This window comes from Solanum pennellii, chromosome 8 (assembly GCF_001406875.1).
Source record: "Solanum pennellii chromosome 8, SPENNV200".
Classification (NCBI taxonomy): Eukaryota; Viridiplantae; Streptophyta; class Magnoliopsida; order Solanales; family Solanaceae; genus Solanum; species Solanum pennellii.
The window spans coordinates 22,979,753-22,992,727 of NC_028644.1; the positions used below are offsets into that span (position 1 = coordinate 22,979,753).

The following is a 12,975-nucleotide window of genomic DNA, read 5'->3' on the forward strand; positions in this document are numbered from 1 at the left end:
AAGAAATAAAATGGGCTGTGGGGGTTCGATCCCACAACCCCTCGTCCAAAAGAAGAGAGTTTAAAGAAAAAGAAATTTAAAGAAAATGAGGTTGTGGGGGTTGGATCCCACATCCTTTGGATCCCATTGAGCGAAAAATGAAAAGAAAACAAAGAGAAAAATAAAATGAAGGTGGTTGAGCTTGATCTAGGGTACCAATTTTGGGAGGACTAAAACAAAATCAATGAAAAATGTAAGAGTTGTCCAAGGGATTCGATCTTGGTTTCCCTTGCCCAAATTTCCATATTGATACATAAGTCATACGTGAATTAAATATTCATGAAGAATGCCACCTACTTAGATTGAAATTGAGATCTTGACATACATACAAGATACATAAGTCTTGTACTACATAATCTTAGAAAGATATGAGTCCCTTAACAAACTATGAATAAAGCCTCATGGCTTGTATGTATAGACCCATAAGTCTAGTATACGTTTAAAAGTAAGTGAACCTAAGATGTATGCAATGAAATCATGGAATGAACAACGATATGATGAAATGAACAATGAAATAATAAAATGAACAATTGAAAGGAAGAAATGAATAATGAAATTATGAAACCCTAGAAGGGTTAAGTAAGAGTGTGGAACACACTAAATGGCTAAGTGCATTGACATATGATGAAATGATTAAATGAATAATGAAATGATAAAATGAACACTGAAATGATGAAACCCTAGAAGGGTTAAGTAAGAGTGTGAAAAAAACTAAATGGCCAAGTGCATTGGCATATGGTGAAATGAACATTCACATAAAAAGGGGTGAGTAATTATGAAGAGCAAATGTGCTAATGTTAATGAATGTGGTGACAACATAATATGAGGCATAGTGTAAAAGATGAGAGAAATGTCAAGTGAGACTAAGTAAATGTTACCAAAACGTACTCACCTATGAGAGTGTAAAGTTAATGAAGAGAACAGTCTCTATGAACACTATAACAACCCTAGAAAGGAATAGGATCAAGACTTAGGGTGTCAACAATGCTTGCGATTAAACCAAGGTTCACACGGATTGATACGCGTGGAACCAGATCGTAAAACCCTTACTACGATCAAGTCAACTAATTTTGGGAGTTAGTTGGGCTTGGAAAGGTTGGAACCAACCAAATAAGGCTCGCGAAAACGAAGAGTTAATCGATGGAGTCTTTAGCAGACTTAAAAGAAGAAATTTTATGTTTTGAGGGTTTAGGGGTAAAATGGTCATTTCCAGGCCAAGGGTAATACTGTAATTACCCTGAGGAATAAATAAATATATTAATTAATTTAATTAAAAGAGATTTTTAAATTTGGGGCGACCCAAAGTGACCCATTTTGGCAAATGGGTTGCCACTCGGGTTCGAGCCCTACTAGGAGCAAGGAATTGATGATTTAATCATAAATTAAAATCTATTCATTAAGGGTAAAATCATCATTTCACATATTTAATTAAAATAAAGTAGATTTTTATTAAGTTAATTAAATCTTATTTTTACTATGTCATGAATTTAATCTCCTAATCCTAATAACTCTCTCTCCCTCACGTTTCTCAACTATCTCTCACGTTCTCAATCCCTCTCTCTCACGTTATTCTGCCAAACACAACAAAAACCAGATAATACATCAAGAGTTCTTCACACTTGAAGAACTCACAAGAAATTTTAAGTAAAAGACAATGTAATCCAAATATCAAGGCGAAGAGAGCTTCGTCGAGTGGGGTGTACGTTGAAGTAAATTGGGCGTGGTTAGGAGGAGTTTCTGGGCAGCAACTTCACACTTGAACAACATCAAAAGGTATGGGTTTTCTCTCCTGGAATTCTTTGTCCAAGAGTACTTTCCTTCAAACGTTTCTCAAGCTCTTGAATACTAAGTTTGTTCCCCTTTGTATGTCTTTGTCCTTAGCTCCCAAATGAATTCGTAGGATGGGTATGTTGTGCTGCTACACTTAGGCATGATTGATGTATTTATTAAGTGTGAAAATGATTTATGTGAGGGAAATTACGAAAACGATATTTGAAGTTTAACCAAATATTGGTGTTGTATGTGCATCTTGGGCAGTGGCTTTAGCCACTATTTTGGGGTTGAATATTCATGTGTTTTTGGTGTATTTTATGTGTTTAAAATTTAGTGGTCATTATAATGAAAAATGTTTGGTTGAATAACACTGTTTTAGCTAAGTAAACTCATGAAAGAGGTGACTAAAAAATGAGTGAAGAATGATAAGAAAAAAATTCCCAGATTGCATACTTCCCCATAAGGTTAAATTCTGGGTTTTTTAAAAAGGAGATAAATAAGTGAGTTCAATGGGAATTGAACCCAAGACGTCACATGTTGAGAAGGCTGAAAAATAAGAGAAAAACGTGAAGGATCTAAGGGGAATAGATTGCCTTAGCTACTGGTTTTGTGAGGCAAAGAAAAAAGAAAATGGGGGCTGGGGGATTCGATCCTAGCTCCTGTTTTCGCGAAAAAAATAATAAGGGAAATTGGGCTGGTGGGGAAACGAACTCGCGACCTATGGGGAGGAGAAAGAGAAAAAATTAAGTAAACAAGTAAATGGGAGGCGTGGGATTCGAACCCACGACCTCCAAGTACGCGTGAAGGGAAAGGAAATAATAAAAAAAAAATGCGAGGCGTGGGGATCGAACCCACAACCTCAGCGCTGAAGAGATAGGCAAAATAACAAGGAAATAAAGTGAGGCTATGGGGATTCGCTCCTACAACCTCGCTGCCACTAGCCCATTTAAATAAAATAGAGATAGAGGGGCTGTGGGGGTTCGAACCCACCACCTCACAGCCTCCTCAGCGAAATTTTTTTAAAAAATAATGGTGGGGGGGGGGTTGTGGGGGTTCGAACCCACAACCTCCCTATTGTAGAGAATTTAACTCTAAAAATCAAAGGGGTTGTGAGGGCTAGAACCCCCAACCATTCGGTTATCTAAGAGTGAAATTTAAATAGAAAAACTAGTCCTTCAATATAAATGTTGAGATTTAATTTAGAGTTCTAATGTTATTAATATTAGAAATAAAATTAATGAAAATATAAATGATATCCAAGTGATCCAAGATTTGGGTTCCCTTCCCCAAATTTCCGTAATGACGCATAAGTCATACGTGTGTAAAATATTCAAAAATAATGCCATGTACTTAGATCAAAAATTAATATCTTGGCATATGTACAAGATACATAAGTCTTGTACTACATAATCTTAGGAAAGTAATAATCACTTAGCAAACTACGAATTAAGCCCCATGTCTTATATATATAGACACATAAGTCTAACATACGTTCAAAAATAAGTGAACCTAAGATGTATGTAATGACATGATGAAACCTAGGAGGGTTAAGTATGAGTGTAAGATACACTAAGTTTCCAAGTGCATTGACATTTGATGAGATAAACTATGAAATAATGAAATAAGCATTCACGTAATAAGAGGTGAGTAACTATGAAAAGCAAGGTGCTAATAATGAAGAATGTGGTGACAACATGACATGAGGCTAATGAATATGATGAGAGAAATCTCAAGTGAGCCTAAATAAATGTTACCAATACGTACTCACCAAGGAGAGTGTAAGATAATGAAGAGACCTGTCTCAATGAACACTCTAATGAAAGTGCTGAGTTTAACACACTTAATAGTAATGATGAGATAAGAAATCATCTAATGAGCTATGTTGTCCTCATACTAGAAGCCAACTTCCATGACGTATGAGTTGAATGTAATGGAACTTTATACTTAGCACCGATAGGCTAGCTATGAGCGGTGATGCCTCCTTTCGGGAAGGGTGAAGGTTCACGTAACTCTCATTAGATGAGACTTTCCAGCTTGCCGGGTATGGGTCTCCATACATATCCTAGTCTTTGAACCAATACTGCCAATATAGGGATCTGGCGGGGTTAAATTCCCATATACGCTAGCATGTTATTGAGTCACTTCGGCCGGTGATTCAACCTATTTTCGGTGTGGGGGAGGCACTGGTTTTCATGATGCTCACATGATCTATGTCGGTTAAAGTTAAAGTTCCCAATGAATGAATGAGGCTAGCCTCAAATGAAGCATATAAAGAAATGAATGATACCGAAGGTGTTAGGATAGGATAATCAAGTGGTGAGCTAGACCCAGGTAATGACATTAGGATGTTCCTGATCAATGCACAACAAATCCGATGAATGTCTTAAAATACATCCTAGGTATAGCTGGTGTTCACACTGGCCTATGAATGAAATGAAATAAAGTACGTATGAATGGATGAAGCAGACTCTGTGTTTGCTAATGAAGACTCCCTAGTTGAGGTCCCATATGTTGAGCCCTCATTTTCGAAAGTCTTAATGTCAAGTCCATGACTTCCAATGTCTCATGATGTATGAATGAATGATATGAAAGAAGCTATGTGTTATATATTATGTGTTATGGTATCTACTATATGAAGATGTTACGTTCTGTGTGCAATATGATACTTATGATGATGAATGTTACTCTCATGGCATGACCTTCCTAATCCAATTAGGAAAGTTCACTATCTTTCCTAATCCAATTAGGAAAGTTCACTATCTTTCCTAATCTCAGTTTGGCAAGTCTAGTGACTTGACTTCCGAAAATCATGTTGTTAGGAAAGACCTATCTTTTTCTTGCATGTCCGTGGTGTGTGCTTGCACATACCCATACTTAGTACAAGTGTGTACTAATCCTATACAAACTTTACTATTTTAGGTGCAGGAACATGTGGATGATAGATCTATAGAATCATCGATGTAGTTATCCGGACGTTAAGCAATAATCCGTATTTGGTAGGTCCTTATGCTTTCGAGGATGCTGGTGCTTTATATTCTAGCTTAGTTTTAGAGTTGAGCTAGTGGAGCATGTTCCACTAGCGCTTATTTTCCTGTTTTTATTCAGAGTATGTATTGGTGCCATTTTGGAAATTATACACTTAATAAGAATTGGATTGTTTCTTTCAGTTGCTTATCTCTTAATGTTAGATGGTTGATGGTGAACAATTACGTATTAATGAGGATGGTTTTTTATACATATGTTAAGAAACAAAAAGTTTCAAATTTTCCACAAAATTTAACCTATCTAAAGTAAGAATGACGTAAGTAGGCTTGTCTGCGACCTCTGAGAGGCCAACGACGCCGGACTCTGCTGGGGTCTAGATTTCGATTGTGACAAAGTTTGTAGAAGAGCACCAGGTTAAATTCCAAGAATAATGAATTCACATCAACCACATTTAGTAGTTTCTAAGTCATGGTAGTGAAGTGCAACACTATCCTGAATTAGAAACTGCGTGATGCATAGGAAAAATTTCCCTTCTTCTAATCTTATCGTGCTTTTCCTAATGTTTGAGTGCTTTGTGTTATGAGCTTGTCTAACATCAACCCCTGTTGTTTTTCAGAGAATGAACCCTAGGAGGGCTATTGGTTAGAGGAGGAGGGGGGCAGCTGTTGGGGGCAATCGAGTTCCACCCCATGCCTTAGTTGAAGGAGTAGTCATGCCGGTTAACCCAGTAGGGTTGACCGATGGTGAGGTGAGGGCATCTTTTGCCCAGATGGCACAAGCCATAACAATACAGGCTCAGGCTATGACTGCCCACGTTAACCGGCAGGATATTCAGAGAGAGAAACCACTGGTTCGCAGCATGGCTGACAGACTGTGAGATTTCACGAGGATGAACCCTCCCATATTCACAGGGGCTAATACATCGGAGGTTCCTCAAGAGTTTTTAGACGAGGTGCATAAGATCCTGGTAGCTATGGGGGACACTGATATTGAGAAGGCTGAGTTGGCTTCCTACCAGCTCAAGGATGTTGCACAGACTTGGTGCAAGATGTTGTAAGTTAGTCGTGTCTTACGTGGAGTTCCAGTCACATGGGAGCTGTTCAAGACAACATTTCTGCATAGATTCTTCCCTAGAGAGATGAGTGAGGCCAAGGTTGAGGAGTTCATCAACCTTACACAAGGCTCTATGACGGTCAATGAGTATTCCCTGAAGTTTTTTAAGCTATCAAGGTATGTTAATTTCCGTAGTATTTTATAGTAAGAGTGGGGAGAATACTGAACTTTGTTGAAATCATCCAGGTATGCTACTTCCCTGGTTTCTAACAGCAGGGATGAAATGAGCAGGTTCCTCACAGGATTCAATGGAGACCTGGAGGTGGAGTGTCGATCTGCGATGCTCCATGTTATATGGATCTTTCCAGGTTGATGGTGCATGTCCAGCAAGTAGAGGATAGCTGCAGAAAGAGAGGTGTTTATGATATTAGGAGGCCTAGGCCTCAAGATCAGGCAGGTCCCAGTCATGGAGGCCATAAAAATAATTTTTAGCGTCCCTGAGTAGCCAAGGTAAAAAAAAGGGCAATAGATTTCTGGGAATTCAAATCCTCAGAGGGGTGCTACACCTAAAGGAGGCATACGTGATCCCAAGAAGGGCAATGGAGGTGAGATGCTGCGTCCTAAGAAGAATTGTGCTAAGTATGGCCGAGCTCATGGTGGAGAGTGCAAACAAGGCATAAATGCCTGCTTCGGTTGTGGTAAGAGTGGACACATGGTCTGAGACTGTCCACAGAACAGAGGTTAGGCCGGAGGTAATGCTCATCCTAGGCCTAAACCACAGGGTGCAGCAGCAGCCGAGTCTCCCAAGAGGAACAGATTCTATGCCCTGAAGGGCAGGGAGGAGCAATAGAAGTCCGCTGATGTGGTCACAGGTATGTTGTAAGTACTCTCAACTTCTGTGTATGCTTTACTTGATCCAGGGTCTACGCTTTACTTTGTGACTCCTTTGCTTGCCCTTACTTTTGAAATACTACTTGAAGTTCTGCATGATACCATAGTGGTTAGTACGCCTTTAGGAGAAAATGTAAGAATTGATAGGGTATACAAGGATTGCTCAATAGTTGTAAGTTGTAAGACTATGTGTGCAGACATGATTGAGTTACCCATGCATGATTTTAATATTATTCTTGTCATGGACTGGCTTCACATTTGTTATGCTTGCTTGGACTGTCGTAGTAGAGTGGTGAGATTTCACTTCCCAAATGAAGAAGAGTTAGTCTGGGAGGGGTACAATTCGAGTTGTCCTAATCCCTTGATTTCAAATCTAAATGCCAATAAAATGATGTCTAAGGGGTTACTACGTCATCTTGTGAGTGTTAATGATTTAGATCATAACGTTCCTTACATAAATTAGTGTCTGTAGTGAATGAGTTCCTATATGTATTTCTTGAAGATTTTCCTAGAGTCCCTCCCCTTCGAGAGATCGACTTTGTATCGACTTAGAATCGGATACTAAACCAATCTCAGTTCCTCCTTACTGAAGGGCACAAGCAGAACTCAAAGATTTGAAGTTGCAGCTAAAAGATCTCACTGATAAAGGTTTTATTCAGCCGAGCATATCCCTTTGGGCGCTCCAGTGTTGATTGTAAAGAAGTGTAATGACCAAGAAGGTCAATTTCTTTTTCTTTTCTTTTTTTCCTTTTGTTAATTAATTAAGTACTATATGGGTAATTTTTTACCCACTTCTTTTGTTATATATGGGTCAAATAATATAGGGTCTTAAATAACTATAATTGAATAGTGTGATGGAATTAATGTTAGGAATTAAAAGTACATCAAATTGAGGTTTGAAACAGTGATATCTCGTGGGGTTATTCGTAATTGACGTTATTTTTTTCCCGTTGTTTTTCTTATTTATATCATATCATAATTCAAGTTTTGATAGGTTGGCATGTCTAATTAAATATTATATATACAGTACTAAGTAAATATCATTAGAATTATGATGTTGGTAAGGAATTAATTGGAGTTTAATCCTAGGCTTGAAACTTCAAAATCTATGATAGTTGAAATGTTAATTGACATCAAGAATTACAAACTTGATTATAAATTTGGGGTGTATTTTTAGGTCAAGGTTAAACACATAAAAGTGTGAGTGTTGTTAGTTCTGAAACCTTATTGTGAATATATACTTGAATAGATTCCATTGGTTCGGAAGCTCAACGGAAAGGGAAGGCTCAAGTCCAAGAGTAATTATTCGATTGGCTAAGGCAAATGGATTTCTAAACTCTTGTTAAGCGTATGAAATTCGTGTATTTCTTTGTGTGGTGTTGAGAATGACTTGGAGACTTGTTGCTTATTTGTTGGTGTTGTATTCCTTATTGTAAATTGTGCTTTGTTATGAAAATGGTTATCTCCTCATTTTCATTCGAGCATGTCATTTGCATTGTATCTGAGACATGTTGTGGTAAGAGGATGTACCATTTCGAGGGTCATATCGCGCGCCGTGATGGATATTATATTTCGAGGGACGTATCGCGCGCCGCGAATGTTACTATTATCGAGGGTCGTGCCATGCGCCGCGACAGATGCATGGACAGATATGTCCCCCATGGGTCCTAGACGGAGAGACAGCAGGTGTGTATCGTTAGGAAAGACATGCATCACTATACTTGACATTGCATCTCATGGCATTGCACATTTTATTTTTGATGAACTTGGACACGTGTTTTGCTGATCTTGTGAGTGTTTCTCTGTGAAGCTTGTGACTGTTGAATATTGAGTTGTTATTGAGAATGTGTAAACTGATAGAGTGTGGTAATTGAGTTGTGTGTTTGGTAAACTGTAACTGTTAGACTATAGCATGGAGGTTTACATAGGGTGTAAGAAGTGCCCGTATTTTGTTCACTTAACTTGTGTTTAGAGGTTTGCTTGTTGGGTACCGCGTGGTTTGGTACTCACCCCTTGCTTCTACAAAATTTTTGTAGGATACGAGCCCGGATCTTCGTGATACCTGTCATTCTTTTTGTTTCCGAGGCATCTTGTGGAGGGTTGTGAGGTAGCTGCTTGTCATCTCAGCGAACTTTCCTACTCCAGTTTATGACTTTATTTTTACTTGAAAGACAACTTCATTTTAGAAATTCTATTTTATTTCGATCTAATATTTACAATAGGCTTGTGCACGTGACAACCTGGTTTTTGGGGATTGAATTAATATGCCTTGGTTTCATAATAGAAATTATTGTTGGATTGTCATTTACTTCCGCACTTTGTTAGATATTGGGTTTTAGGCTGAGTTGTCTTGGTGGGATAAGACGAGTGCCATCACACCCATTTTTGGGTCATGACAAAATGGTATCAGAGCCGCAGGTTCATATGTCTCACGTGTATACAAGCCGAGTCTACGTAGAGTCTCAAGGATCAGTACGGAGACGTCTGTACTTATCTTTGAGAGGCTACGAGGATTACTAGGAAACTTCTTTTTGTTCATTTTTTCTCATCGTGCGTAGTCAACTTCTTTAGTACTGAGTTGTTGTATACTCTTTTGATAGATGACGAGGACTAGAACTAATGTTACTGGTGGTAGAGGGAGGCACTTCCCGAGGCAGTTGTTGAGGCCCCAGCTAGAAGTAGGGGTAGATCTCGAGCTAGAGGCCGTGCTGGTAGTACGACAGTAGCCAGAGGTCGTGGACTTGGAGCATCACCAGTGACAGTTCGTGCTAGAGAGGTCTCTACAGAACCTCAGATTGATGGCAGAGAGGACCAGGTTCCTCCAGATCCTGTAGTCACACCTTTGCTTCAGGATACACTATTGAGGGTGTTATGTGTGCTAGAGGGATTTTATCTGGGTGGTGGGGCGACTACCACACCACATGACTCTCGTACTAGAGAGGGGGCTCACACCCAAGAGCAGCAAAAAAAATCCAGTTGTTCAGGATGCAGTGGGGCAACTACCAGTAGATCCCGCGGTTCAGAATGATGTTGCACCAGGAGTTGGGGGTCAAGTTGCATCGATGGTTGTTCTGACAGAAGATGAGCAGCGTAGGGATGAGAGATTTCGAAAGATGGACCCACCTCAGTTTCAGGGTAGGAAGAGCGAGGAAGCTCATGAGTTTCTAACTACCTGTCGAGAGTTACTAGAGGTGGTTTGATTAGCTGAGTCACATGGGGTTCGATATGCTACACTCCAGCTTCGTGGACCAGCGAGAGACTGGTGGAGGACTTATTCGGAGGGTTTGCCAGTTGGATCTCCTCCAGTGACTTGGGAGCAGTTTGCTAGTGCATTCCAAGATCGTTTTATCCCATGGAGCGTGAGAGAGGAGAGTCGCTTGAGGTTTGAGAGTCTGAGACAGGATGGTTTATCGGTTACAGAGTATGAGGCGCGTTTTTGCCAGTTGTCTAGGCATGCGTTGGCCATTATTCCAAATGAGACGGAGAGGATCCGCAAATTTGTGAGGGGATTGACATTCTCTATCAGGTCAGCTGTGTTTCGGGCATCTAGGGAGGGGGCTTCTTTCCAGTCCATTGTAAGCGCCGCCAAAGAGGCGGAATTGATGGAGAGAGAGGAGTTTGGGGACCCTAAAAGGGCCCGTATATCAGGCCAGTTTCATGGTGCCTCATCTGGAGGTAGGGGATCACAGAGAGTGAGTGGTTCTTTTCAGCAGCGGGGACCTTTTCATGCATCTATGCCGACATTTGAGGGTGGCCAGAAATCTAGGGGTTCTTATAGCCCGGGTCAGGGCTCGTACAGTTCACAGCAGCGACCTACAGGGCGAGGAAATTATAGTGGGTTTTCAGGGTCCACACAATAGTTCCCAGGTCAGAGATTTTGTTTTACTTGTGGAGATCCCGATCATCTAATGCGGCAGTGTACTTCACAAAGGAGTTGTGGTGGGCCTCGACCTAATTCTTCATTCCAGACAAGACCACCAGCACCACAGGGTAGAGGTCGTGGCAGAGTTCAGTCAGGTAGAGGTGATAGAGTTTCTAGTAGTGGTGTTTCAGCTCAGCAGAGTGGGGGTAGAGGTACCACCCAGGATGGAGGTGGACGAGGAGGCCACTGCTATGCTTTCCCGGGAGACCTGAGGCGGAGACCTCTGATGCTGTTATTACAGGTACCATCCTAGTATGCCATCGACCTGCGTCTGTGTTGTTTGATCCATGTTCTACATTCTCTTATGTGTCTACGTATTTTGCTGCTAAATTTGAGATGATATGTGATAGCATGACTGTACCTATTCGTGTTTCTACACCCGTGGGTAAGCCCTTAGTGGTGGATCGAGTGTATGGATCCTGTCTTATTTCATTGGCTGGGTATGACACTTGGGTAGACTTAATCATTCTGGGGATGGTAGACTTTGATGTTATCTTGGGTATGGATTGGCTTTCTCCTTATCATGCTGTCCTTGATCGTAATGCTAAGACTGTGAGTTTACCAATGCCTGGTATTACGAGGGTTGAGTGGAAGAGTGTTAGTGGTTCTTATCCTAGCAAGGTCATCTCTTTTATCCTTGCTCAAAGATTGGTGGAGAAGGGGTGTTTGTCTTACTTAGCTTTTATTCGGGATACTAGCGTTGAACCACGTCCCATGGACTCTGTTCCCGTGGTCAAGGAGTTTCCCGATGTATTTCCTTCTGATCTTCCAGGTGTTCCTCCCGTTAGGGATATCAATTTTGCTATTGATTTGGAGCCGGGCACTAAGCCTATTTCTATCCCTCCATACCGTATGGCTCCAGCAGAGTTGAAAGAATTGAAGGATCAGTTGCAGGATTTATTGAGTAAGGGTTTTATTCGCCCTAGTGTGTCACCTTGGGGTGCCCCAGTATTATTTGTGAAGAAGAAGGATGGGACTATGAGAATGTGTATTGATTACAGACAGTTGAACAAGGTAACAGTGAAGAATAAGTATCCTCTTCCGCACTTTGTTAGATATTGAATTTTAGGCTGACTTGTCTTGGTGGGATAAGACGAGTGCCATCACACCCATTTTTGGGTTGTTACAAAATTGTATCAGAGCAGATTGTTCGACTACATGGAGTTCCTATTTCTATCATATCAGATCGAGGTTCACTATTTACTTCTCATTTCTGGAAGGCATTACAACATGGTCTGGGTACTCAGTTAGATATGAGTACGGCATTTCACCCTCAAACAGATGGTCAATCTGAGAGGACCATTCTGGTATTGGAAGATATGCTTCGAGCGTGTGTGATCGATTTTGGTGCTAGATGAGATCAACATTTACCATTAGCAGAGTTTGCCTATAATAACAGTTACCACTCTAGTATCCAGATGGCCCCATTTGAGGCGTTGTATGGAAGGCGGTGAAGGTCTCCGATTGGTTGGTTTGATTTGGCGGAAATGGACTCTTTGGATACAGACTTACTGGGAGATGCTATGGAGAAAGTCCGTATGATTCAGTATAGATTATTGACAGCTCAGAGTCGACAGAAGAGTTATGCAGACCGGAGAGTTAGAGCCTTAGTTTTTATGGAGGGTGATCATGTTTGGCTCCGAGTATCACCCATGAAGGGTGTGATGAGGTTCGGAAAGAAGGGCAATCTAAGCCCTAGATTCATTGGACCTTTTGAGATTTTGAGACGAGTGGGAGAGGTGGCCTATAAGTTGGCCTTGCCACCTAGTTTGTCGGCAGTTCTTCCTGTTTTCCATGTATCTATGATTCGGAAGTATATTCCAGATGAATCTCATATGATTTCACTCGATTTTGTGGAGCTGGGTCCAAACTTGACATATGAGGAGGAGCCTATAGCTATATTGGATAGGCAAGTCCGAAAGCTTAGGACCAAGGAGCTTGTTTCAGTGAAGGTGCAATGGAAGCACCGTTCAGTAAGAGAAGCAACTTGGAGACAGAGTCTGACATGCGTGCCAGATATCCTCAACTTTTTGAAGCATCAGGTACTTTCTTTCATCTTATGATCGAGGACGAACATGATTTTTAGTGGTGGATAATGTAATGACCAAGAAGGTCAATTTTTTTTTAAATTCTTAATATCCGATTGACTTGAGTTAATTAATTGAGGAGTATTTATAGATAAATATTCGTGTAGTAAGGGTTAATTAATTAATGAATAATTGTAAATAATTAACTTAACCAATATTTAATGGACTAAAGTGATAATTTATTTAAGACCCTATATTATTTGACCCATATATAACAAAACAAGT

General features: G+C 40.4%; 1 pseudogene; it reads left to right on the forward strand.

The window, feature by feature from the left end:
* The first annotated feature begins 10,327 nt into the window (after positions 1-10,327).
* On the forward strand, positions 10,328-12,749 carry LOC107028295 (annotated as a pseudogene).
* The last annotated feature ends 226 nt before the right edge of the window (positions 12,750-12,975 follow it).